Raw genomic sequence first — 25,729 nt, 5'->3', positions numbered from 1 at the left:
TCGACTCCCCGTTCCGTTAGGGACCGGCTGACACAGCCGGTCATTAACGGAGATCACCGTTGCCATAGCAACGCAGTTAGCGGTGACGTCACCGCTAACCGCGGCTCCGAGAGCACCGTTGCTATGGTAACGCATCTGTCAGCGTTACCGCTGTTACCGCTGACAGCCAGCACTGATCACTCACGGAGTGAAGGCTGCACGCTGCTTCCCGTTTGTAGTGAGGATTGTAGTGAGGATGAGGTTCCTCAGCCCCAAGTGATGAGCTGGGTAAACTCATCCTCACTACAATTGTCACTACTACTACACTAGTGAGGATTGTAGTGAGGATGAGGTTCCTCAGCCCCAAGTGATGAGCTGGGTAAACTCATCCTCACTACAATCGTCACTACTACTACACTAGTGATGATTGTAGTGAGGATGAGGTTCCTCAGCCCCAAGTGATGAGCTGGGTAAACTCATCCTCACTACAATCGTCACTACTACTATACTAGTGATGATTGTAGTGAGGATGAGGTTCCTCAGCCCCAAGTGATGAGCTGGGTAAACTCATCCTCACTACAATCGTCACTACTACTACACTAGTGATGATTGTAGTGAGGATGAGGTTCCTCAGCCCCAAGTGATGAGCTGGGTAAACTCATCCTCACTACAATCGTCACTACTACTACACTAGTGAGGATTGTAGTGAGGATGAGGTTCCTCAGCCCCAAGTGATGAGCTGGTGAACCTCATCCTCACTACAATCGTCACTACTACTACACTAGAAAGAAAGAAGACAGAAGAGCAGGATCGTGGAGGGCTGACAGGGGGTAATAAAGATGGAGTCTCTAATGTGTCTGTGTATTTATTTCTATTAAAGTATTTTTTTCTCTGTGTGGTGTTTTTTTTTAACCCTTTATTGGAGATTCTTAATGGCCGGGTCAAACGTGCCTGACATTAAGAATCTCTGGCTTAATACTGGCTAGTAAAACAAAGCCAGTATTAACTCATGATTACCCAACAAGCCACCCGGCTTCAGGGCTGTTGGAAGAGTTGGATACAGCGCCAGATGATGGCGCTTCTATGAGAGCGCCATTTTCTGGGACGGCTGCGGACTGAAATTCGCAGCAGAGGCGCCCAGAAACCTCGGGCTAACCTGTGCTGCGGATTCCAATCCCCAGCTGCCTAGTTGTACCCGGCTGGACACAAAAAATGGGGCGAAGCCCACGTCATTTGTTTTTTAATTATTTCATGAAATAAGTGAAATAATTAAAAAAAACGGGCTTCCCTATATTTTTGGTTCCCAGCCGGGTACAAATAGGCAACTGGGGGTTGGAGGCAGCCCGTGGCTGCCTGCTGTACCTGGCTAGCATACAAAAATATGGCGAAGCCCACGTCATTTTTTGGTGGGCAAAAATATTCTGCATACCGTCCTGGATGGAGTATGCTGAGCCTTGTAGTTCTGCAGCTGCTGTCTGCTCTTCTCCATACAGACACACAGCAGCTGCAGAACTACAAGGCTCAGCATACTCCATCCACGACTGTATGCAGAAGTTTTTTGCCCCCTGAAAAAATTATGTGGGCTTCGCCATATTTTTGTATGCTAGCCAGGTACAGCAGGCAGGTACGGCTGCCCCCAACCCCCAGTTGCCTATTTGTACCCGGCTGGGAACCAAAAATAAAGGGAAGCCCTTTTTCTATTATTTCATGAATTTCATTAAATAATTAGAAAACAAATGACGTAGGCTTCGCCCCATTTTTGTGTCCAGCCAGGTACAACTAGGCAGCTGGGGATTGGAATCCGCAGCACAGGTTGGCCTGAGCTTTCTGGGCCCCACTGCTGCGAATTGCAGTCTGCAGCCGCCTCAGAAAATGGCATTTTCAAAGAAGCGCCATCTTCTGGCGCTGTATCCAACTCTTCCAGCACCTGCCTGCTATACCTGGCAAGCATACAAAAATATGGCGAAGCTCACGTCCTTTTTTTGTAGTTTTTTGGCAAAAAAAATAAAAAATGCTTCCCTGGATTTTCCATTGCCAGTGAAGGTAACACCAAGCAGTGGGGGTTAGCAGCCAGTAGCTGCTTGGATTACCCTTACCTAGCAATACAAAAAATGCAGCAGGAGCCCATATATATTTTTTTTTAATTATTTATTTAAATAACTAAAAACAAAATGGGCTTCCCTGTATTTTGATTGCTGGACATCACAGTGCTGTAAAAATAAATCTTTAAAAAAATGACGTAGCGCTCCGCGGTATTTTTGATTCTCAGTGCAGATAAAGCAGACAGCTATGGGTTGCCACCCCAGTCTGCCTGCCGTTACCTTGGTTGGCAATCAAAATACAGGGAAGCCCATTAATTTTTTCTATTTAAAAAATAGTTAAAAAAAAAATGACGTTGGGTCCCCCCATTTTTGATAGCCAGCTAAGGTAAAGCAGACGGCTGTAGCCTGAAAACCACAGCTGGCAGCTTTACCGTGGGCGGGGATCCAATGTGGAGGTCCCCTCAGGCTCTTTTTTATAATTATTTTATAAATATTAATAATTACACAATAAAAGTAGGGTCCCCCCCAAATTGGATCACCAGCCAAGGTAAAGCGGACAGCTGTGGTCTGGTATTCTCAGGGTGGGAAGGTACATAGTTATTGGGCCTTCACAGCCTAAAAATAGCAGGCCGCAGGCACCCCAGACGTGGCGCATCCACTAGATGCGCCAATCCTGGCGCTTCACCCCAGCTCATCCCGTGCCCTGGTGCAGTGGCAAACAGGGTAATAAATCGGGTTGATACTAGCTGTAAAGTCACCTGAGATCAAGCCCAGCAGTTTGTGATGTTATGGGGTCTATTAGATACCCAACATCATAAACTGTCAGTACTAACAAAAAAAAAAAAATCGACAAAAGAAATTTATTTGAAAAAACAGTCCCCAAAACATTTCCTCTTTCACCAATTTATTGTAAGAAAAAAAATAAAGGGGTCCCACGACGACTCTGGACCATCTAGAATATGGGGGGGAGACACTCAGGGAACGTATCCCCCATTTACTAGGAGTGCGGACCCTTCATGTGAGGAGTGTGGGTTCAATGAATCTGCACTCACTCTCCCTGGGTCCACAGCAGCAGAGTCCATGTCGTAATGGTTGCTACCAAAGCTGCAATGCCCTGCTCATGAGGTAAGGGCATGCCTAATCAGGAGAACTACTGTAGAGGAAGCTCTGATCACTGGTATATAGGTGCTCAGAGGTAATATTAGATAAAATTAGTGAGTAGCCTCGGCACTCTAAATCTCCCAGACTAAGTCAGTAAGTCACAACGGATAGTAATGCAAAATCACTCTTTATTGGTCCGTATTAAGAAAAAAAAATTTTTCATAAGCATATATGTTTTTGTCCAAAACAAGTTACAAATGACGTTTCGGCCTGAGCCTTCGTCAGATTGGACTTATCTGCATGTAATCATGAAAAATGACAATAATCAGTATCACATAAGAGTGAGAGAACAATAACATAAACTCGAACAATGTAGAGGTACAATTGGGATGCAGCAAAAAAATTGCAACACAGCAAGAAATGAAACACATGATACAAATGTCATAATACAGTACAAGGACAATATAGTAATGACAAATATGGGGTCAGAGTAGGCTTAGACAGCTCTGGTACGAAAAAGATGTCAATCATAAAGTAACATGTGCAGTAGGTGTAGAGCTACAGTATGCATGGCAGAGCTAATGGGTAGACCGACCATAGAAAAAGAACGGAGAAAAAGTGGAGAAAAAGTGGAGAAAAAATGGAGAAAAAGTGGAGAAAAAGTGAAGAAAAAGTGAAGAAAAAGTGGAGAAAAAGTGGAGAAAAAAATAAATAAAAAGTGGATAAAAAGTGGAGAAAAAGTGGAGAAAAAAATGGATAAAAAGTGGAGAAAAAGTGGAGAAAAAGTGGAGAAGTGGAGAAAAAGTGGAGAAAAAGTGGAGCACCCTTTGGTGCCTTTCATGTGGCACTAAGGGGTGCTTAGCTTTGTATTTAGCCAAAAAAATGAAAACAAAATGACGTAGGGTTCCCCCTAGTTTTGTAGCCAGCTAAGTAATGGCATTTAGAGACGAGTTTTGACCGCCAGGGGAAAAAAAAAAAAATAATTTGTAGTTCTGTTTGTGATGGAAGCAAAAACATACCGTCATTCGGCAACAATGCCGATAACTTCATATATTGTAGTTGGATAGCGTATGATTTCAACACTAAGAACAGATTGGTTTCCCTGGGGATTGAACCCAGGATCTTCTGCGTGTTAAGCAGACGTAATGACCACTACATTATGAAACGTGACGATAAGTTACTGTGTATTGGCTAGCAGAGCAGAATTGTGACTGACAGGGCCTTTTTATTGCTGAAGGAAAGTATTTTTGGTTAAGGAAACATTTACAATTTTTATTACATATTTTACCAGTTTTATTCCTACAAAGGGATTTTGCTTAAAAGGAAGATTACATTGAATGTGTTACTTTTTTCCACATAGTTTAGTTGTTTGATTTTGTATTTAAAGGAACTATATATTTTGAAGCAAATAGGATTTTTATAATATGGGATTATGTTTTCTGCTAAAATGGTCAATAAAAAAGAAACCCAAAATCGTAGTTCTCTTGGTGATGGAAGCCAAAATATATTATCAGTTGGCAACAAAAGAAAGACTTTCATATGTTTCAGGTTGATAGCAAATTACTTCCCATCATTCGGCAAGAAAGCCAAGAACTTCATATATTGTAGCTTAATTGAGTATTATTTTAACACCAAGAACAGATTGGTTTAACTGGGGATTGAACGCAGTACCTTCTGCGTGTTAAGCAGACGTGATGACCAGTACTCTATGAATCCTGATGGAAAGTTACTGTGTATTGGCTAGCAGAGCAGAATTGTGACTGACGGGGCCTTTTTATTGCTGAAGGAAAGTATTTTTTGTTAATGAAACATTTACAATTTTTATTACAAATTTTACCAGCCAAAATGTATTGTCATTTGGCAACGAAACCAAGAACTTCACATATTACAAGTCGATAGGAAATTACTTCAACACCAAAAACAGATTGGTTTCACTGGGGATTGAACCCAGGACCTTCTGCGTGTGAAGCAGACGTGATGACCACTACACTATGGAACCTTTGAAATTCTGCAAAGTAATGGCAATTAGAGACGAGTTTTGACCGCCAGGGAAAAAAAAAACAAATTCGTAGCTCTGTTGGTGATGGAAGCTAAAACATCCCGTTATTCGGCAACAAAGGCAAGAACTTTATATACTGCAGGTTGATAGGGGATTATTTCAACACCAAGAACACATGGGTTTCACTGGGGATTGAACCCAGGACAGTCTGCGTGTAAAGCAGACGTGATTTCCACTACACTATGAAACCTTTGAAAGCCTGCAAAGTAATGGCAATTAGAGACGAGTATTGACCGCCAGGGAAAAAAAAAACAAATTCGTAGCTCTGTTGGGGATGGAAGCCAAAACATCCCATCATTCGGCAACAAAGCCAAGAACTTCATATATTGTAGATTAATTGAGTATTATTTCAACACCAAGAACAGATTAGTTTTACTGGTGATTGAACGCAGGACCTCCTGCGTGTTAAGCAGACGTGATGACCACTACTCTATGAAACCTGATGCAAAGTTACTGTGTATTGGCTAGCAGAGCAGAATTGTGACTGATGGGGCCTTTTTATTGCTGAAGGAAAGTATTTTTGGTTAATGAAACATTTACAATTTGTATTACATATTTTACCAGTTTTATTCCTACAAAGGGATTTTGCTTAAAAGGAAGTTTACATTGAATGTGTTACTTTTTTCCACATAGTTTAGTTGTTTGCTTTTGTATTTAAAGGAACTATATATTTTGAAACAAACAGGATTTTTATAATATGGGATTATGTTTTCTGCTAAAATGGTCAATAAAAAAGAAACCCAAAATCGTAGTTCTCTTTGTGATGGAAGCCAAAATGTATTGTCATTTGGCAACGAAACCAAGAATTTCACATATTACAAGTCGATAGGAAATTACTTCAACACCAAAAACAGATTGGTTTCACTGATGATTGAACCCAGGAACTTATGCATGTGAAGCAGACGTGATGACCACTACACTATGAAACCTTTAAAATCCTGCAAAGTAATGGCAATTAGAGACGAGTTTTGACCGCCAGGGGAAAAAAAACAAATTCGTAGCTCTGTTGGTGATGGAAGCTAAAACATCCCGTTATTCAGCAACAAAGCCAAGAAATTTTTATACTGCAGGTTGATAAGGGATTATTTCAACACCAAGAACACATGGGTTTCACTGGGGATTGAACCCAGGACCGTCTGCATGTAAAGCAGACGTGATTTCCACTACACTATGAAACCTTTGAAAGCCTACAAAGTAATGGCAATTAGAGACGAGTTTTGACCGCCAGGGAAAAAAAAAACAAATTCGTAGCTCTGTTGGGGATGGAAGCCAAAACATCCCATCATTCAGCAACAAAGCCAAGAACTTCATATATTGTAGTTTAATTGAGTATTATTTCAACACCAAGAACAGATTGGTTTTACTGGGGATTGAACGCAGGACCTTCTGCGTGTTAAACAGACGTGATGACCACTACACTATGAAACCTGACGAAACTTTACTGTGTATTGGCTAGCAGAGCAGAATTGTGACTGACGGGGCCTTTTTATTGCTGAAGGAAAGTATTTTTGGTTAATGAAACGTTTACAATTATTATTACATATTTTACCAGTTTTATTCCTACAAAGGGATTTTGCTTAAATTGAAGTTTATATTGAATGTGTTACTTTTTTCTCCATAGTTTGGTCTTTTGCTTTTGTATTTATGGGAACTATATATTTTGAAACAAATAGGATTTTTATAATATGGGATTATGTTTTCTGCTAAAATGGTCAATAAAAAAGAAACCCAAAATCGTAGTTCTCTTTGTGATGGAAGCCAAAATGTATTGTCATTTGGCAACGAAACCAAGAATTTCACATATTACAAGTCGATAGGAAATTACTTCAACACCAAAAACAGATTGATTTCATTGATGATTGAACCCAGGAACTTATGCATGTGAAGCAGACGTGATGACCCCTACAGTATGAAACCTTTAAAATCCTGCAAAGTAATGGCAATTAGAGACGAGTTTTGACCGCCAGGGGAAAAAAAACAAATTCGTAGCTCTGTTGGTGATGGAAGCTAAAACATCCCGTTATTCAGCAACAAAGCCAAGAAATTTATATACTGCAGGTTGATAGGGGATTATTTCAATACCAAGAACACATGGGTTTCACTGGGGATTGAACCCAGGACCGTCTGCAAGTAAAGCAGACATGATTTCCACTACACTATGAAACCTTTGAAAGCCTGCAAAGTAATGGCAATTAGAGACGAGTTTTGACCGCCAGGGAAAAAAAAAACAAATTCGTAGCTCTGTTGGGGATGGAAGCCAAAACATCCCATCATTCAGCAACAAAGCCAAGAACTTCATATATTGTAGTTTAATTGAGTATTATTTCAACACCAAGAACAGATTGGTTTTACTGGGGATTGAACACAGGACCTTCTGCGTGTTAAACAGACGTGATGACCACTACACTATGAAACCTGACGAAAAATTACTGTGTATTGGCTAGCAGAGCAGAATTGTGACTGACGGGGCCTTTTTATTGCTGAAGGAAAGTATTTTTGGTTAATGAAACATTTACAATTATTATTACATATTTTACCAGTTTTATTCCTACAAAGGGATTTTGCTTAAATTGAAGTTTATATTGAATGTGTTACTGTTTTCTCCATAGTTTGGTCTTTTGCTTTTGTATTTATGGGAACTATATATTTTGAAACAAATAGGATTTTTATAATATGGGATTATGTTTTCTGCTAAAATGGTCAATAAAAAAGAAACCCAAAATCGTAGTTCTCTTTGTGATGGAAGCCAAAATGTATTGTCATTTGGCAACGAAACCAAGAATTTCACATATTACAAGTCGATAGGAAATTACTTCAACACCAAAAACAGATTGGTTTCACTGGGGATTGAACCCAGGAACTTCTGCGTGTGAAGCAGATGTGATGACCACTACACTATGAAACCTTTGAAATCCTGCAAAGTAATGGCATTTAGAGACGAGTTTTGACAGCCAGGGGAAAAAAAAAAATAATTTGTAGTTCTGTTTTTGATGGAAGCCAAAACATACCGTCATTCTGCGACAATGCCGAGAACTTCATATATTGTAGTTGGATAGTGTATGATTTCAAAACTAAGAACAGATTGGTTTCACTGGGGATTGAACCCAGGACCTTCTGCGTGTTAAGCAGACGTGATGACTAGAGATGAGCGAACCGGTCCCGGTTCGGCTCGAGGTCGGTTCTCCGAACGGGGGTCCCGTTTGAGTTCGGTTTGTCGAACGTTCGACGAACCGAACTCGAACTGCATAGGAAACAATGGCAGGCATTCACAAACACATAAAAACACCTAGAAAACACCCTCAAAGCTGTCCAAAAGGTGACAAACAACTCACAACACAACACAAACACATGGGAAAGTGAAAAGGACATATACTCATGCGAAAACAAAACAGCTGGACAAGGAAAAAGAGGAGGACACACAGATATAGGCATGGCACGCCCTTCTGAAATCATGTAAAACACCGCAAGGTTACTCCAAGCGGAGCCTCCCTTTTTTCAAAAAATTGTGCCCCACACACACCCACTCAGTGGCAGCACTTGTGCCCTAGTTGTACACTTCACAGCTAGATTTGCATCAAGCACATTCACATTCAAAAATATGCCATTGTTATCCGTCCCCATGATGACACCGGGGTAGGTAGCAAAGTGTTTCCTGATCCCAGCTCTGTTCATCTTGGCTTCTTTTAAAAACACATCAAGCAAGGGTTACTCCAAGCGGAGCCTCCCTTTTTTTCCAAAAATTGTGCCCCACACACACCCACCCATTCAGTGGCAGCACTAGTGCCCTAGTTGTACACTTCACAGCTAGATTTGCATCAAGCACATTCAAAAATACGCCATTGTTATCCGTCCCCAGGATGACACCAGGGTAGGTAGCAAAGTCTTTGCTGAACCATGACTTGTTCATCTTGGCTTCTTTTAAAAACACATCAAGCAAGGGTTACTCCAAGCGGAGCCTCCCTTTTTTTCAAAAAATTGTGCCCCACACACACCCACTCAGTGGCAGCACTTGTGCCCTAGTTGTACACTTCACAGCTAGATTTGCATCAAGCACATTCAAAAATACGCCATTGTTATCCGTCCCCAGGATGACACCAGGGTAGGTAGCAAAGTCTTTGCTGAACCATGACTTGTTCATCTTGGCTTCTTTTAAAAACACATCAAGCAAGGGTTACTCCAAGCGGAGCCTCCCTTTTTTCCAAAAATTGTGCCCCACACACACCCACCCATTCAGTGGCAGCACTTGTAGCCTAGTTGTACACTTCACAGCTAGATTTGCATCAAGCACATTCAAAAATACGCCATTGTTATCCGTCCCCAGGATGACACCAGGGTAGGTAGCAAAGTCTTTGCTGAACCATGACTTGTTCATCTTGGCTTCTTTTAAAAACACATCAAGCAAGGGTTACTCCAAGCGGAGCCTCCCTTTTTTTCCAAAAATTGTGCCCCACACACACCCACCCATTCAGTGGCAGCACTTGTGCCCTAGTTGTACACTTCACAGCTAGATTTGCATCAAGCACATTCAAAAATACACCATTGTTATCCGTCCCCAGGATGACACCAGGGTAGGTAGCAAAGTCTTTGCTGAACCATGACTTGTTCATCTTGGCTTCTTTTAAAAACACATCAAGCAAGGGTTACTCCAAGCGGAGCCTCCCTTTTTTTCCAAAAATTGTGCCCCACACACACCCACTTATTCAGTGGCAGCACTTGTGCCCTAGTTGTACACTTCACAGCTAGATTTGCATCAAGCACATTCAAAAATACGCCATTGTTATCCGTCCCCAGGATGACACCAGGGTAGGTAGCAAAGTCTTTGCTGAACCATGACTTGTTCATCTTGGCTTCTTTTAAAAACACATCAAGCAAGGGTTACTCCAAGCGGAGCCTCCCTTTTTTTCCAAAAATTGTGCCCCACACACACCCACCCATTCAGTGGCAGCACTAGTGCCCTAGTTGTACACTTCACAGCTAGATTTGCATCAAGCACATTCAAAAATACGCCATTGTTATCCGTCCCCAGGATGACACCGGGGTAGGTAGCAAAGTGTTTCCTGATCCCAGCTCTGTTCATCTTGGCTTCTTTTAAAAACACATCAAGCAAGGGTTACTCCAAGCGGAGCCTCCCTTTTTTTCCAAAAATTGTGCCCCACACACACCCACCCATTCAGTGGCAGCACTTGTGCCCTAGTTGTACACTTCACAGCTAGATTTGCATCAAGCACATTCAAAAAAACGCCATTGTTATCCGTCCCCAGGATGACACCAGGGTAGGTAGCAAAGTCTTTGCTGAACCATGACTTGTTCATCTTGGCTTCTTTTAAAAACACATCAAGCAAGGGTTACTCCAAGCGGAGCCTCCCTTTTTTCCAAAAATTGTGCCCCACACACACCCACCCATTCAGTGGCAGCACTTGTAGCCTAGTTGTACACTTCACAGCTAGATTTGCATCAAGCACATTCAAAAATACGCCATTGTTATCCGTCCCCAGGATGACACCAGGGTAGGTAGCAAAGTCTTTGCTGAACCATGACTTGTTCATCTTGGCTTCTTTTAAAAACACATCAAGCAAGGGTTACTCCAAGCGGAGCCTCCCTTTTTTTCCAAAAATTGTGCCCCACACACACCCACCCATTCAGTGGCAGCACTTGTGCCCTAGTTGTACACTTCACAGCTAGATTTGCATCAAGCACATTCAAAAATACGCCATTGTTATCCGTCCCCAGGATGACACCAGGGTAGGTAGCAAAGTCTTTGCTGAACCATGACTTGTTCATCTTGGCTTCTTTTAAAAACACATCAAGCAAGGGTTACTCCAAGCGGAGCCTCCCTTTTTTTCCAAAAATTGTGCCCCACACACACCCACCCATTCAGTGGCAGCACTTGTGCCCTAGTTGTACACTTCACAGCTAGATTTGCATCAAGCACATTCAAAAATACGCCATTGTTATCCGTCCCCAGGATGACACCAGGGTAGGTAGCAAAGTCTTTGCTGAACCATGACTTGTTCATCTTGGCTTCTTTTAAAAACACATCAAGCAAGGGTTACTCCAAGTGGAGCCTCCCTTTTTTTCCAAAAATTGTGCCCCACACACACCCACTTATTCAGTGGCAGCACTTGTGCCCTAGTTGTACACTTCACAGCTAGATTTGCATCAAGCACATTCAAAAATACGCCATTGTTATCCATCCCCAGGATGACACCAGGGTAGGTAGCAAAGTCTTTGCTGAACCATGACTTGTTCATCTTGGCTTCTTTTAAAAACACATCAAGCAAGGGTTACTCCAAGCGGAGCCTCCCTTTTTTTCCAAAAATTGTGCCCCACACACACCCACCCATTCAGTGGCAGCACTTGTGCCCTAGTTGTACACTTCACAGCTAGATTTGCATCAAGCACATTCAAAAATACGCCATTGTTATCCGTCCCCAGGATGACACCAGGGTAGGTAGCAAAGTCTTTGCTGAACCATGACTTGTTCATCTTGGCTTCTTTTAAAAACACATCAAGCAAGGGTTACTCCAAGCGGAGCCTCCCTTTTTTTCCAAAAATTGTGCCCCACACACACCCACTTATTCAGTGGCAGCACTTGTGCCCTAGTTGTACACTTCACAGCTAGATTTGCATCAAGCACATTCAAAAATACGCCATTGTTATCCGTCCCCAGGATGACACCAGGGTAGGTAGCAAAGTCTTTGCTGAACCATGACTTGTTCATCTTGGCTTCTTTTAAAAACACATCAAGCAAGGGTTACTCCAAGCGGAGCCTCCCTTTTTTTCCAAAAATTGTGCCCCACACACACCCACCCATTCAGTGGCAGCACTAGTGCCCTAGTTGTACACTTCACAGCTAGATTTGCATCAAGCACATTCAAAAATACGCCATTGTTATCCGTCCCCAGGATGACACCAGGGTAGGTAGCAAAGTCTTTGCTGAACCATGACTTGTTCATCTTGGCTTCTTTTAAAAACACATCAAGCAAGGGTTACTCCAAGCGGAGCCTCCCTTTTTTTCAAAAAATTGTGCCCCACACATACCCACTCAGTGGCAGCACTTTTGCCCTAGTTGTACACTTCACAGCTAGATTTGCATCAAGCACATTCAAAAATACGCCATTGTTATCCGTCCCCAGGATGACACCGGGGTAGGTAGCAAAGTGTTTCCTGATCCCAGCTCTGTTCATCTTGGCTTCTTTTAAAAACACATCAAGCAAGGGTTACTCCAAGCGGAGCCTCCCTTTTTTTCCAAAAATTGTGCCCCACACACACCCACCCATTCAGTGGCAGCACTTGTGCCCTAGTTGTACACTTCACAGCTAGATTTGCATCAAGCACATTCAAAAATACGCCATTGTTATCCGTCCCCAGGATGACACCAGGGTAGGTAGCAAAGTCTTTGCTGAACCATGACTTGTTCATCTTGGCTTCTTTTAAAAACACATCAAGCAAGGGTTACTCCAAGCGGAGCCTCCCTTTTTTTCCAAAAATTGTGCCCCACACACACCCACCCATTCAGTGGCAGCACTTGTGCCCTAGTTGTACACTTCACAGCTAGATTTGCATCAAGCACATTCAAAAATACGCCATTGTTATCCGTCCCCAGGATGACACCAGGGTAGGTAGCAAAGTCTTTGCTGAACCATGACTTGTTCATCTTGGCTTCTTTTAAAAACACATCAAGCAAGGGTTACTCCAAGTGGAGCCTCCCTTTTTTTCCAAAAATTGTGCCCCACACACACCCACTTATTCAGTGGCAGCACTTGTGCCCTAGTTGTACACTTCACAGCTAGATTTGCATCAAGCACATTCAAAAATATGCCATTGTTATCCATCCCCAGGATGACACCAGGGTAGGTAGCAAAGTCTTTGCTGAACCATGACTTGTTCATCTTGGCTTCTTTTAAAAACACATCAAGCAAGGGTTACTCCAAGCGGAGCCTCCCTTTTTTTCCAAAAATTGTGCCCCACACACACCCACCCATTCAGTGGCAGCACTTGTGCCCTAGTTGTACACTTCACAGCTAGATTTGCATCAAGCACATTCAAAAATACGCCATTGTTATCCGTCCCCAGGATGACACCAGGGTAGGTAGCAAAGTCTTTGCTGAACCATGACTTGTTCATCTTGGCTTCTTTTAAAAACACATCAAGCAAGGGTTACTCCAAGCGGAGCCTCCCTTTTTTTCCAAAAATTGTGCCCCACACACACCCACCCAATCAGTGGCAGCACTTGTGCCCTAGTTGTACACTTCACAGCTAGATTTGCATCAAGCACATTCAAAAATACGCCATTGTTATCCGTCCCCAGGATGACACCAGGGTAGGTAGCAAAGTCTTTGCTGAACCATGACTTGTTCATCTTGGCTTCTTTTAAAAACAATGTAAGCAAGGGTTACTCCAAGCGGAGCCTCCCTTTTTAAAAAAAATTGGGCCACACACACACACACCCCATCAGTGGCAGCAGTTGTGCCCTAGTTGCAAACAGGATGTTTTGATTTGCATCAAGCACATTCCAAATCCACAAGCATTTACTCTCCCCAGGATGACACAGGGGTAGTAAATTCCTTCTGGATCCATGACTTGTTCATTTTGATGAACGTCAGTCTGTCCACATTGTCACTGGACAGACGCGTGCGCTTATCTGTCAGCCCTAGAGTTGAGCGCGGTTCGTGGTTCGTGGTTCTCCAGTTCTAGGCTCGAGTGATTTTGGGGCATGTTCTAGATCTAACTAGAACTCGAGCTTTTTGCAAAAGCTCGATAGTTCTAGAAACGTTCGAGAACGGTTCTAGCAGCAAAAAAACAGCTAAATCCTAGCTTGGTTTCTGCTGTAATAGTGTAAGTCACTCTGTGAATCACACTATTATGACATTTCAATGTATAGTGTGCGTGAACAGCGCCTTCAGATCACTGCTGTTTCTATAATGGCGATCGCCATTTTTTTTTTTTTTTCTTGTCTTCCTTCCCTAAGCGCGCGCGTCTTGTGGGGCGGGCCAGCATGTCAGCTAATCCCAGACACACACACAGCTAAGTGGACTTTTAGCCAGAGAAGCAACGGCATGTGTGATAGGATGTCCATGTCACATGTCCCTGCATTATAAAACCGGACATTTTCCTCCAGGACGCCATTATCTCTTCTGCGTCTTTGGTGTCAGACATCACTGTCGCAGCTCCTTCCTGAGTCCTATCGCTGATACAGCTGTATGCGCTCCATACACAGCGCTGGACAGCTTAGGGAGAGCACTTTCTAGCAGTCCTTTTAAGGGCTCAAACCGGCAGGGTCAGAGTTAAGGTGACAGGTCCTGAAAACAGCGCCAGCGTCTGTGTAGCCAAGGTCAGGGATTTCCTCGCTGCATTTCCCTATTAGGACGGATAGAAAGGCAGGCTTCCATTCCTCTATCCAGAGCCCCAAAATCCTGGCACTGTACCCGCCTGTCCTCTGCACACTCCAACTCATAACTAAGCCATTATACTAGCAAACACTCAGTGTACCTAGTGGCATCCTATACGTGGCTATTGGACTTTGCTATAGTCACACTAGTGCAAAGACATTTGCAGCACCTCTACCTGCATTGCACACTCCAACTCATTATAACTAAGCCATTATACTAGCAAACACTCAGTGTACCTAGTGGCATCCTAAACGTGGCTATTGGACTTTTGTCTAGTCACACTAGTGCAAAGACATTTGCAGCACCTCTGCCTGCATTGCACACTCCAACTCATTATAACTAAGCCATTATACTAGCAAACACTCAGTGTACCTAGTGGCATCCTAAACGTGGCTATTGGACTTTGCTATAGTCCGACTAGTGCAAAGATATTTGCAGCACGTCTGCCTGCATTGCAAACTCAAACTCATTGTTACTAAGCCATTATACTAGCAAACACTGAGTGCACTTAGTGGCATCCTAAACGTGGCTATTGGACTTTTGTCTATTCACACTATTGTAAAGATATTTGCAGCACGTCTGCCTGCATTGCACACTCCACCTTTTTTTAACTCAGCCATTATACTAGCAAACAGTCAGTGTACCTAGTGGCATCCTAAACGTGGCTATTGGACTTTTGTCTACTCAAACTATTGTAAAGATATTTGCAGCACGTCTGCCTGCATTGCACACTCCACCTTTTTTTAACTGAGCCATTATACTAGCAAACAGTCAGTGCACCTAGTGGCATCCTAAATGTGGCTATTGGACTTTTGTCTACTCAAACTAGTGGAAAGATATTTGCAGCATGTCTGCCTGCATTGCACACTCCACCTTTTTTTAACTCAGCCATTATACTAGCAAACAGTCAGTGTACCTAGTGGCATCCTAAACGTGGCTATTGGACTTTTGTCTACTCAAACTATTGTAAAGATATTTGCAGCACGTCTGCCTGCATTGCACACTCCACCTTTTTTTAACTCAGCCATTATACTAGCAGTCAGTGTACCTAGTGGCATCCTAAATGTGGCTATTGGACTTTTGTCTATTCACACTATTGTAAAGATATTTGCAGCACGTCTGCCTGCATTGCACACTCCACCTTTTTTTAACTCAGCCATTATACTAGCAAACAGTCAGTGTACCTAGTGGCATCCTAAACGTGGCTATTGGACTTTGGTCTACTCAAACTATTGTAAAGATATTTGCAGCAAGTCTGCCTGCATTGCACACTCCACCTTTTTTTAACTCAGCCATTATACTAGCAAACAGTCAGTGTACCTAGTGGCATCCTAAACGTGGCTATTGGACTTTTGTCTACTCAAACTATTGTAAAGATATTTGCAGCACGTCTGCCTGCATTGCACACTCCACCTTTTTTTAACTCAGCCATTATACTAGCAAACAGTCAGTGTACCTAGTGGCATCCTAAACGTGGCTATTGGACTTTTGTCTACTCAAACTATTGTAAAGATATTTGCAGCACGTCTGCCTGCATTGCACACTCCACCTTTTTTTAACTCAGCCATTATACTAGCAAACAGTCAGTGTACCTAGTGGCATCCTAAATGTGGCTATTGGACTTTTGTCTACTCAAACTATTGTAAAGATATTTGCAGCACGTCTGCCTGCATTGCACACTCCACCTTTTTTTAACTCAGCCATTATACTAGCAAACAGTCAGTGTACCTAGTGGCATCCTAAATGTGGCTATTGGACTTTTGTCTACTCAAACTAGTGGAAAGATATTTGCAGCATGTCTGCCTGCGTTGCACACTCCACCTTTTTTTAACTCAGCCATTATACTAGCAAACAGTCAGTGTACCTAGTGGCATCCTAAACGTGGCTATTGGACTTTTGTCTACTCAAACTATTGTAAAGATATTTGCAGCACGTCTGCCTGCATTGCACACTCCACCTTTTTTTTATCTCAGCCATTATACTAGCAAACAGTCAGTGTACCTAGTGGCATCCTAAATGTGGCTATTGGACTTTTGTCTACTCAAACTATTGTAAAGATATTTGCAGCACGTCTGCCTGCATTGCACACTCCACCTTTTTTTAACTCAGCCATTATACTAGCAAACAGTCAGTGTACCTAGTGGCATCCTAAACGTGGCTATTGGACTTTTGTCTACTCAAACTATTGTAAAGATATTTGCAGCACGTCTGCCTGCATTGCACACTCCACCTTTTTTTAACTCAGCCATTATACTAGCAAACAGTCAGTGTACCTAGTGGCATCCTAAACGTGGCTATTGGACTTTTGTCTATTCACACTATTGTAAAGATATTTGCAGCACGTCTGCCTGCATTGCACACTCCACCTTTTTTTAACTCAGCCATTATACTAGCAAACAGTCAGTGTACCTAGTGGCATCCTAAACATGGCTATTGGACTTTTGTCTACTCAAACTATTGTAAAGATATTTGCAGCAAGTCTGCCTGCATTGCACACTCCACCTTTTTTTAACTCAGCCATTATACTAGCAAACAGTCAGTGTACCTAGTGGCATCCTAAACGTGGCTATTGGACTTTTGTCTACTCAAACTATTGTAAAGATAAATGCAGCAAGTCTGCCTGCATTGCACACTCCACCTTTTTTTAACTCAGCCATTATACTAGCAAACAGTCAGTGTACCTAGTGGCATCCTAAACGTGGCTATTGGACTTTTGTCTACTCAAACTATTGTAAAGATATTTGCAGCACGTCTGCCTGCATTGCACACTCCACCTTTTTTTAACTCAGCCATTATACTAGCAAACAGTCAGTGTACCTAGTGGCATCCTAAACGTGGCTATTGGACTTTTGTCTATTCACACTATTGTAAAGATATTTGCAGCACGTCTGCCTGCATTGCACACTCCACCTTTTTTTAACTCAGCCATTATAATAGCAAACAGTCAGTGTACCTAGTGGCATCCTAAACGTGGCTATTGGACTTTTGTCTACTGAAACTATTGTAAAGATATTTGCAGCACGTCTGCCTGCATTGCACACTCCACCTTTTTTTAACTCAGCCATTATACTAGCAAACAGTCAGTGTACCTAGTGGCATCCTAAACGTGGCTATTGGACTTTTGTCTACTCAAACTATTGTAAAGATATTTGCAGCACGTCTGCCTGCATTGCACACTCAAACTCATTGTTACTAAGCCATTATACTAGCAAACACTGAGTGCACTTAGTGGCATCCTAAACGTGGCTATTGGACTTCTGTATAGTCCCACTAGTGCAAATCTATGTGCAGCTCCTCTGCATGACACCCGCCTGCTCTGTTTTTAATGAGCTATAATGATAGCAAAAAATACTGCCATTTTGTGGCATCATAGAACTGGCTGTTGTATTCCATTAGTGCCCCACTGGTGACAAGCTATTTCTAGCACCTCTACATGACACCCTCATGCACATTTTGCTACGCTAATGTTATAGCAAACTCATGGAATTCATTGCTGCATTTCATAATTCGGAGGGATAGAAAGTCAGGCTTCCTTTAGCTTTTCCTTCTGTTCATAGACAGCATCTCCAAGAGCAATGTCCCCTCCACGTCTAAGTGTGGAGAGGCAGCTAGTGCGCATGCGTGTGCCGATTTACCCCAGCTGCAGCCTAATTACAGTGTTTCGCCTAGTGAGTATGCTCAGCCTGACTGCGTATTCCTGACGCTAAGTCTTCATTTCGGGATAAAGCGCATGCTCCCACACTAAGTGTGAAAAGCCTCTTTGCACAGGTGCTTGCATTCCGTGCCGGGTCTAAGTCCTGTTTTGTGCCTAGACACCATGCTAAAGCTGATAGTCTTTTTTCAGAGACTGTATTTCATGCTACTGAGCATGCTCAGGCACTTACTGCATCAGAGACTAGGTCCGGTAATGAACTCTTGGGCCCTGCCCCTGATGTGGGGGTCCCATATAGACCACAGGGCATCAGGTGTCCTCCCAAATGTCTTGCAGAGGCCCACCCCTATGACTTGTCACCGCATTATTGATGGTCAGACGATGACTGGTGAGGTGTTTGGGTCATGGCAGCCATGAGGTCATCATTGAAGTTGCGGTTCCAAATAGGACGCTAGTTATGCCACTCATGACGTGTCACTTTACTTTTGTCTCCAGGAGGTGCATTGTGGTCCACCCTGGTTTGGGGCGGACACAGGTTATAAAAGGGGCTGGAGCCAACAAGGAGGTGCGCAGTCTTCTATTATGCTACGAAAGAGCACACCTCCATGTGTTGAACCCATTGCGGCTTTAGGCCAGAGGTAGGCAGGGATAGGGTGTCGATGCAGGCCACCACCACAGTTGGTAACGCAGAACGGTTAAGACCAGCTCCTGTCCTACCAGTCCTGCTTGTGCAGCCCAGTGGCATTAACAGGCCTGCTGCTGCTGATGCGCCTGCGGTCCACAGGTGTGCCCCTACGCACACGGTCAGCGTACTCAATGGCCCCTGTGTTGTTAACAGGGAGTTCCTGGGCTGGGTGGGCATGTGGACCCTGTGACGCTAACAGGGCTCACAGTCTCCAGATCCGAATGGCGTCTAACTCGGTTCAGGCTACTATTAGTTTCATAGCCACACAGCTCTGTATCCTCCACCAAACCTTCCAGTTGCCAACCTCTCCTTTTCCAACTGGGAGCACGGTGGACACTGACTGCTGAAGGTGATATATACCTTTCTCTTTCTTTTCTTATTAATTTACGTTATATAGCGGTAACATAGTATATACCACTTTATCCAAATCTGCCAGTCCCACTGTAACAGATGGTGTTTCTTCAGCAAATGTTACTGTTGCTTAACCACCAAATCCACGGACCAAAACTTATTTCCCCTTTCCAACACACCTGTTCCCCTTTCCACCAGCATCTGTCCTTTTTCAACTCATTTTGGTATATGAACAAAAGTGCAACTCTGCAGGGACACCGTACTCAACGCCATCTCAGCACAGCAGCCAGCCCTCGGTCCCTCAGATGTGGACAAGTAAAAGACCATTTCCTCCTATCCATGACAAAGCGTTGAGATTCACTCTGTGCAGCACTGGTGTTTAGTGGGAAAGTAGATCTAAGATTGCGTACCACATTCTGCAGATACTCCTGTATACGTGCGTCCATTTCTATGGCACGAATTATTTTGCCAAATTTTGTCTTGTACCGGGGATGTAACAGTGTGGCAACCCAGTATTCTGGATTACTTTGAATTCGTACAATCCGAGGGTCATGTTGTAGGTAGTGCAGCAAGAAGCCGCTGATGTGTCTTGTGCATCCAGGAGGACCAAGTCCTTGGTGTGTTGGTGGCAGAGAGGTGAGAATCGTGCCTCCTTCCTCTGCCCTCTCACCACAACCTCGCACAATCGAAATGTGAGCAAGCTCTCACTCATCTGCTGAGTCTTCCATGCCCATCGCAAGTTCGTCCTCCATTTCTTCATTGGCTCCTGCACCTTCCTCAACACTTTTTGCTGATACTATGCACCCTTGTTAATCACTCTCCCTCACCATGACTGCCGCCTAGGTGCCGCTGACCATCTGGACCTCGTAGATCTTGTTATCCCTTCCGCATATGACTCCTCCTGTACTTCCTCCCTTTCCTCTTGTCCCAACACCTGACTCCGAATAATAATTACAGTGCGCTCCATCATGTAGATGACCAGAATTGTCACGCTGAGAATGACATTGCCAGTGCTAAACATCTTCGTCGACATTTGTAAACTGTGTAGCAGGGTGCATAGGTCCTTGATCTGACACCACTCCAGCAGCGTGATCTGCACCACCTCTGGATCAAGTTAGGCCAGGCTATATGTCATAACGTATTGCAGCAGGGTTCGGCGGTGCTGCCACAAACGCTGCAACATGTGCAGATTCAAATTCCTGCGTGTGGGCACATCGCATTTCAGGCGTTTAACCAGCAGACCTAAAGACTTCTGTTGCGACGAAAGTTGTTGAGCTGCTGTGTGCGCACGATGGAAGTGAGCACATAGCGAGCGTGCACGCTGCACAAGGCCATGTAGGCCGTGATGGTGTTTTAAAAATTGATGGAGAATTAGGTTCAACACGTGAGCCATACAAGGCACGTGTGTCACATTGCCCTGACGATGGCCCGCAGCCAGGTTTGCATCATTGCCGCACACGGCTGTTAAGTCACCAACGGAGTCCGCTCCGTCAATTTGTACTCCGGTCGCCAGATGACAACGTGTTCCTTTCATGAATAGTGCTGATGATGGGAGAGGAGTCGATGCCAGCGGCGCAGGTGGACGCAGGTTATGCTCACACACTGGGCTGCATTACCTTGACAGATGCAGAATCTCTGGCTGAATGTAGCTGGTGGGTATCTCACAGATGAAATACCATCATACAGCTACAACCAATGGGAAGACACCACACCCTTTTTTATGCCCATCCTGTCTGCAGACCACTGCCAGACATAGCTATGAACCTCTGGTTAATTTTACCCCCAGTTCAGTTTTATGAGTTTGTGTGCTTGTTACCTGACTACTTTTCCTGTTTGCTGTTTATGTACCTTGTTGGCCGATCCGCATTTCACCTCTGCTTGTTTTCTGATTAAGTCCTGCCCGTCCCATTCTGTTCCTGTTCCTCAATTAATGTTTTGACCCTGCCTGACTACTATTCTCTGGAAATGCAGCCTTCCACAGGTATTAATCACCTTGGGCCCTGTGTAATTCCTAATCCCTGTATAGGGGTTAAAGGGTTTCAGGGTTCTAGGGGTCCTACTTGGTGAGTGGCTTCCCTCTAGCCTATCATTAACAGCCCATCTGAGTGTGTGGATCAAGGAAGGCGTTACACCGTGCTCTCTGCAGAAGGCCATGTGGGCCAGGATAGTGCTTTAAAAATTGCTGGACAACCAGGTTCAACACGTGAACCACACAAGCCATGTGTGTCACATTGTCACAGCGAAGGGCCGCACCCATGTTTGCATCATTGTCGCACCCGGCCTTCCCTGGCTGCTGGTTGAGTGGAGACAACCATTGATGAAACTCGGTCTCCAGAGCTAACCGTCCACAACTTCTCAGCGGTGTGACTCACATTTCCCATACATTTCAAAGTAAACCTTTGACCGCCTGATGGCATTGAGCTCTGCTGCCAGCATAGTAAGGAGGTGTGTGGTATTCCTTGTGCGCAGTTACAAGGAAGGGTGGCCTGACCACACAGGGTTTGCGCCAAGGTGGAGGACCCACACGAGGTTGAAGAGGCAGAAGCAGTGTATTAACTTCTACATACAGAAGAAGGATTAAAACAACTCGTGGGGACGGCAAGACTTGGACAGCAGACCCTTCTCCATCTCTCACCATAGTTTGCCAGTGCCCAGTCAGTGACATGTAATGACCCTGTCTATGCTTACTGGTCCAAGTATCTGTGTTGAAATGCACCCTGTCGCACACAGAGTTTCTCAAGGAAGTGGTGATGTTGTGTGCGACATGCTGGTGTAGCGCGGGCATGCTGTTCTTGGAGAAGCAGTGGTGATTGGGCATCTTGTACTGGATCACAGCGACAGACATAAGGTCTCTAAAATCCTGTGTGTCCACTAGGCGGAAAGGCAGCATTTCGGTAGCCAACAGCTTACAGAGGGATAGAGTCAACCTCTTAGCTTTGTCATGGGTCGCAGGAAGTGGCCTTTTATTTGACCACATCTGAGGGACAGAGATCTGGCTGCTGTGTGTAGACGGTGTTGAGTAGGGTGTCCCTGGAAAAATGCAGGTTTGTGAGGAAAGTGCAGGCGGAGACATGATGTTGCCTTCATCCAACGTTGGTGCTATCGATGTCTGAGAGAGCTGTACACACTCACTTGTTTCCCCTTCCAAACCAACTGACGACCTACCAAGCAAACTGCCTGTTGCGGTTACAGTGGTGGAAGTTGTGAGTGGAAAAACAGGTGTGACAACTGTCCCCACAGTCCTAGAAGATGACGAGCGCGCGGATGCCATGGAAGGGGCAGGCGGTGGATGGTTCGCTCCGCTAGGCCGCATTGCAGCACGGTGAGCTTCCCACCGGGCCATATGATATTTATTCATGTGACGATTCATGGAAGAAGTTGTCAAACTGCTGAGGTTTTGACCTCTACTAAGAGAACCATGACAAATTTTACAGATCACATAATTTGGGCGATCTTTTTCTATGTCAAAAAAGGACCAGGCTAGGCAAGGCTTAGAGGCCATGCGACCTGTTGATCCACCCCGAATAATGCTCAGAGGCAGAGTGGTGGCTGAGGATGCAGTTGTAGACGTGCTACCAGTGCTCCGACTCTGTCCAGGAAGGCGCAAGGTAACTTCGTCGTCGGTTGCATCCTCCTCCACCGCCTCTGTTGACCTCCTCGAGTGTCTGACTCTGGGTTGACAGTAGGTGGGATCTAGAACTTCATCATCAATTGTTGTGTTTGCACTCCCCTCCCCCTCAGAACGAACCTGTTCTTGCCCTGACCGAATATTTAAGTTGTCATCCCAATCGGGTATCTGCGTCTCATCTTCATTAGTATGTTCCTCATTGTCTATAACCACAGGTGTTACAGTTTGTGACAAAGGGTCAACATTATGCTCAGAAACTTTGTCCTCACGGCCTGAATCAGAGTCACAAAGGTTCTGGGCATCACTGCAGACCATTTCCTGTTCTGTACTCACTGTAGCTTGGGAGCAGACCTCTGATTCCCAGGCTATAGTGTGACTGAACAGCTCTGCAGACTCAGCCATCTCAGTTCCACCATACTGTGCAGGGCTGATGGAGACTTCAGAGCTGGGAGAAATCAAGTTTGATTGGGATGACAACTCAGAGGACTGGTGTTTTTTGGATGCGGTACTTGAAGTGGCTGAGAGGGCACTTGTTGGACCACTTGAGATCCATTCAAGCATTTTCCTTTTTTGGCCATCATCTACCTTTGTTCCTGTTGTTCGTGTCCGTAAAAAAGGGAGCACATCGGATTGTCCACGGTAAGTAGTAAACATCTTACTTTTGCTGGTAGATGGTCTATCTTCAGCAGATGATAATGGAGCTTTGCCACCTTCCCCACGTACAAAACCTTTTTTGCCTTTTCCACCACGCCTCTTCCCCTTTCCACCAGCATCTGTCATTTTGCCACTCATGTTGATTGCGACAAGATTGTGCACTGAAAATGTGGTAGTAAAAATTGAGAGGTGGTGTAGATTGCAGTGGTGGTCTAGCTTTATTAACAGCAGAATAATAAAGAAAAAATATCCCTGACAATGCAACTACGGCCCTTAAACTGGCAGCAAAAATTGCTAGTATAATGGCTTAGTTATAATGAGTTGGAGTGTGCAATGCAGGTAGAGGTGCTGCAAATGTCTTTGCACTAGTGGGACTATAGCAAAGTCCAATAGCCACGTTTAGGATGCCACTAGGTACACTGAGTGTTTGCTAGTATAATGGCTTAGTTATAATGAGTTGGAGTGTGCAATGCAGGTAGAGGTGCTGCAAATGTCTTTGCACTAGTGTGACTAGACAAATGTCCAATAGCCACGTTTAGGATGCCACTAGGTACACTGAGTGTTTGCTAGTATAATGGCTTAGTTATAATGAGTTGGAGTGTGCAATGCAGGTAGAGGTGCTGCAAATGTCTTTGCACTAGTGTGACTAGACAAATGTCCAATAGCCACGTTTAGGATGCCACTAGGTACACTGAGTGTTTGCTAGTATAATGGCTTAGTTATAATGAGTTGGAGTGTGCAATGCAGGTAGAGGTGCTGCAAATGTCTTTGCACTAGTGTGACTAGACAAATGTCCAATAGCCACGTTTAGGATGCCACTAGGTACACTGAGTGTTTGCTAGTTTAATGGCTTAGTTATAATGAGTTGGAGTGTGCAATGCAGGTAGAGGTGCTGCAAATGTTTTTGCACTAGTGTGACTAGACAAATGTCCAATAGCCACGTTTAGGATGCCACTAGGTACACTGAGTGTTTGCTAGTATAATGGCTTAGTTATAATGAGTTGGAGTGTGCAATGCAGGTAGAGGTGCTGCAAATGTCTTTGCACTAGTGTAACTAGACAAATGTCCAATAGCCACGTTTAGGATGCCACTAGGTACACTGAGTGTTTGCTAGTATAATGGCTTAGTTATAATGAGTTGGAGTGTGCAATGCAGGTAGAGGTGCTGCAAATGTCTTTGCACTAGTGGGACTATAGCAAAGTCCAATAGCCACGTTTAGGATGCCACTAGGTACACTGAGTGTTTGCTAGTATAATGGCTTAGTTATAATGAGTTGGAGTGTGCAATGCAGGTAGAGGTGCTGCAAATGTCTTTGCACTAGTGTGACTAGACAAATGTCCAATAGCCACGTTTAGGATGCCACTAGGTACACTGAGTGTTTGCTAGTATAATGGCTTAGTTATAATGAGTTGGAGTGTGCAATGCAGGTAGAGGTGCTGCAAATGTCTTTGCACTAGTGTGACTAGACAAATGTCCAATAGCCACGTTTAGGATGCCACTAGGTACACTGAGTGTTTGCTAGTATAATGGCTTAGTTATAATGAGTTGGAGTGTGCAATGCAGGTAGAGGTGCTGCAAATGTCTTTGCACTAGTGGGACTATAGCAAAGTACAATAGCCACGTTTAGGATGCCACTAGGTACACTGAGTGTTTGCTAGTATAATGGCTTAGTTATAATGAGTTGGAGTGTGCAATGCAGGTAAAGGTGCTGCAAATGTCTTTGCACTAGTGTGACTAGACAAATGTCCAATAGCCACGTTTAGGATGCCACTAGGTACACTGAGTGTTTGCTAGTATAATGGCTTAGTTATAATGAGTTGGAGTGTGCAATGCAGGTAGAGGTGCTGCAAATGTCTTTGCACTAGTGTGACTAGACAAATGTCCAATAGCCACGTTTAGGATGCCACTAGGTACACTGAGTGTTTGCTAGTATAATGGCTTAGTTATAATGAGTTGGAGTGTGCAATGCAGGTAGAGGTGCTGCAAATGTCTTTGCACTAGTGTGACTAGACAAATGTCCAATAGCCACGTTTAGGATGCCACTAGGTACACTGAGTGTTTGCTAGTATAATGGCTTAGTTATAATGAGTTGGAGTGTGCAATGCAGGTAGAGGTGCTGCAAATGTCTTTGCACTAGTGTGACTAGACAAATGTCCAATAGCCACGTTTAGGATGCCACTAGGTAC

General features: G+C 44.1%; 1 non-coding gene across 1 annotated transcript; it reads right to left on the bottom strand.

Annotated features, from left to right (window-relative positions):
- Nucleotides 1–6,286: 6,286 nt before the first annotated feature.
- Nucleotides 6,287–6,359, bottom strand: TRNAV-UAC (transfer RNA valine (anticodon UAC)). Its single transcript has one exon. It is a non-coding gene; the product is annotated as a tRNA-Val (tRNA).
- Nucleotides 6,360–25,729: the final 19,370 nt, after the last annotated feature.

This window comes from Anomaloglossus baeobatrachus, chromosome 2 (genome assembly GCF_048569485.1).
Source record: "Anomaloglossus baeobatrachus isolate aAnoBae1 chromosome 2, aAnoBae1.hap1, whole genome shotgun sequence".
NCBI lineage: Eukaryota > Metazoa > Chordata > Amphibia > Anura > Aromobatidae > Anomaloglossus > Anomaloglossus baeobatrachus.
Note: the sequence above shows the minus strand (reverse complement) of the source record. Positions and strands in the feature narration are given on the sequence as shown.